Source organism: Alligator sinensis, unplaced genomic scaffold, assembly GCF_000455745.1.
Source record: "Alligator sinensis unplaced genomic scaffold, ASM45574v1 scaffold560_1, whole genome shotgun sequence".
NCBI classification, from domain to species: domain Eukaryota; kingdom Metazoa; phylum Chordata; order Crocodylia; family Alligatoridae; genus Alligator; species Alligator sinensis.
This window is the reverse complement of record NW_005841837.1, coordinates 1,944,564-1,947,796: the sequence shown is the minus strand read 5'-3', so window position 1 is coordinate 1,947,796 and position 3,233 is coordinate 1,944,564. Positions and strand designations below refer to the sequence as shown.

The 3,233-nt window shown below is 52.3% G+C and overlaps 1 protein-coding gene across 1 annotated transcript in view; it reads left to right on the top strand.

Moving 5' to 3' along the window:
- The first annotated feature begins 3,046 nt into the window (after positions 1-3,046).
- ABCA1 (ATP binding cassette subfamily A member 1) overlaps positions 3,047-3,233 on the top strand; it is a 122,823-nt gene continuing 122,636 nt past the window's right edge. Inside the window, 1 exon segment of the mRNA XM_006039495.3 lies at positions 3,047-3,194. The gene's annotated coding sequence lies outside the window, so the exon portion shown is untranslated.

Genomic DNA, 3,233 nt, shown 5'->3' with positions numbered 1-3,233 from the left:
TTAAGGTATGATATAAAATGTTACTTTAATCAATATAGAGGGTTGCGTGGACACTATCTTCAGTTTAGTCTAGGCTTTGAGCAAATGGAAACAATAGCACAGTGGTTTTGATCCTTCCAGGTAATGAATTCCTAGGCCTAGACCATTTCTCTCTCTCTCATCCCCAGAAGAAAGAAAACAGATTGTCTCACAGTACCTTGTGAGAGCAAATGGAGCCTCAGGCAACATGCACCTAAGTCTGGGTGTATGTATATCTCTATTCACTCCACTTCAGATGCACTGCAAGAGTTCTCAAGGGCAGGCACCGGGCTAAGATCCCTTACCAAAAAGCACTGACACTGCATTTCCAGGCAAGGAGCATTTATGGAGCAGGCGTGAGTGGGCAGGGCCACAGTCTCAGGTTTGCCAGAGTGCAAACCCCAAGTGGCGGTACAGATATAATCTATCATCTCTCATGCTGGCTGCATGCTGGTGTGGATGTGAAATAGGGTAGCAGGCATATAGATGGTACTTAACTGCTGTTCAGCAGCCTAGTCACACATCTCTATGCTGAAGGAAAATGAATAACTCATAATTAGACAGGTAGTTACCTCTGTTAGTCTGAAGTCAGGCAGAAGGCAAGGTAGATTTGCATCTTGTAGACTAAATCAGAGATGCGTAGCATAAGCTTTTGTGAGCTCAAACTCACTACATCAGATGCCGTAAATCAAAAGACCATGCACAGAGACCAGCCCTGTGCATGTTGCTTCACAGTAGCTGAGGAAGTGAGCTTGGGCTCACAAAAGGTTATGTTATACATCTCTGGTATAGTTAGTGTACAAAGTGCAGCTCTGCCCTGCCTTCTGCCTAACTCGTAATTGCCAATCTGAGGTTACACTGCAGTGAAGACATGGCATTATTTGGAGTTACTTTACATTGGTTAGGAGGAACAGGGTGAAGTAAAAACAAAATAAATCACTCAAACAAAAAATAAATGGTTAGTGCTTCTGCATGCATCAGTTTAACTACACCAGTGCTGACGTGGGTGGGGAAGCCTTCAAAACATTTTAAATAGGAACATAACAAATGCTTAATAAACACATTTTGGTATTAATTTTGTATCATTGTAAACGAGAGAAAACAGTCATATTTCCCGATCCTATAACATGTCTGTTGTCTGAATATTCTCAGTTAATATTATGATCCAGGAAAGCTAATGGAATTCAGAAAGTTCTTCTTAACGTCTAACCCAGCGGTTCCCAATCTGTGGTATGGGTACCACCAGTGGTATGCAGACAACTTGTCAGTGGTACACATTAACAGATTTATTTTAATTACTTTACATAACAAAAATTTGCTAGTGGTACTTCAGTTTGAACTGAAACACTTGCTGGTGGTACTTAAGGTTGTGCACCACCAATTTAAAAAAATACAATCTGGCAGAGTTTGAGAACTGCTGGTCTAACCTAAATCTTCCTTTATGCAATTTAAGAGTGTGTCTTCTCCTGTCCCCTCACGGATGCACAGAACAGTTGATCACCAGCCTTTTAATAGCTTTTTGTATTTGAAGATTCTTGGCAAATTCCCCCTCAGTCTTCTCCAGACTAACTAATCTTAGGATTTCTGGGATGTGGCTCCAGTAAGGGGGAAACTCTGACTCTCCCCTCTTGCTGGGGACATGCCAGAGACCCTGGGTTTGCATCTCAGTAAGCAGGAGGGGCCGGGCAAGTGCTCCCAGGGCTTGAGGGTGCCTGGCCCTGTGCAGGAGTTCATAGATTCATAGATATTGTCAGGGTGTGCAGAACTAGGCCTCTCTTGGCGGTTCTTTGCAGACAAAGGTTTTAGGAAGGTAACTGCCCATGCCAGTTGCAGGCCTGCTGGTGACTAACTAGTTCAATTGCAGAGAGGCAAATCCTGCTGCAGTGGTCACATGGGTATGGCTGGTTGCTGCTAGATGAGGGTGTATCTTTCCTCCTCCTCCTCTTCTCCTTGATGCTAGCTCTGCCCTGTCATTCAAAGAGGGCTATTGCCTTTTTGTTTTGAAGCCCCCAGGCATCATGATCTGCAGCTTGTGCTTTCCACAGTTTGTGGTCAACACTGCAGAAAGGAAAGGACCTTTTCAGGGTGTCCATGAAACGCTCGTGTGGAGCCTGTCACATTTCCCGGTTGTCAGTTCCCTGTACAGCATGGCCTTTGGTAGGCGGTTGTCGTCCACCCGGGCCACGTGGCCTGCCCACCGCAACCGAGTCTGCACAAGAACAGCCTGGATGCTGGTGGCATTGGCTTTGTAGCACCTCTACGTCATGAGCGCCGTAGGCCCCCGGGGGTTAGTGGGGCATGGTGAGCTCCCGCAGGCGGTGGTGTCAGCAGCAGGAGCGTGGCGGAGGCAAATGGGGAGCTGCTGCAGGCAGCTGTAGCACTCATCGGCGGTGGGGAGCGGGTGGCAGTCAGCAACCACCCACAGACAGCAGCCAGTGTGGGTGGCAGCCAGTGGGGATCATGGACCGCCTGCAGATACTTCCGGTGGTGTCGGTGGCAAAGGGGGTGGGTGGCGAGCGGCAACCACCTGCAGGCCAACACTGTTGGCGGCGCCTTTTCGCAGGGGGTGCACCGCCAATCTCAGCTAGGGCACGTGCACCCGCGTGCACCCCCTGCGCATCACCAACGCTCTGTGCTGGCGACCTCATCCTGCCAGCAGATCTCGAGACCCGGGCGGAGGCGCTCGAGCAGGGGCAGTGGGGGAGATCCAAGGCGGGGGAAACCGCGATGCACACGGTCTCGCACTCTCGGGACAACAGGCAGGGCGTGTTTCATCCAGCGAAGCTAGGACACATCTGGCACAACTGCTGCGTTTCGCTCTACAACCTCTGTGCCTACCCTTGTGGGGGGGGAGGGGGCCGCGTGCCCCGCTTGGCAGACTAGCAGCCCAGGGGAGCCCGGCGCTGCCCCGTGGGGGGTAGCCCCGGGAGAGGCCGCCGGCCCCGCTCGCGGGCGTGCCCCGGCCCGTTTAAGAGGGCGGTGCGGCTCCACGTGCTCCGCCTGAGTGACGGCTCCGTATAAACAGCGCGGGAGGCAGCCGGGCTTGACCGGCAATAACCTTCCTGCGAGGCAATAAAGGCAGCTGGGGTCCGGCGCGGAGCAGTAGCAAACATCAAGGTCGGGGCACGCGGGACCTGGGCTGGACAGCGGGGAGCCCCCCGGCACGGGGCGCGCAGGGAGGGCTGGCCCTCGCCCCCCGCCCCGCCCCGCCCCCC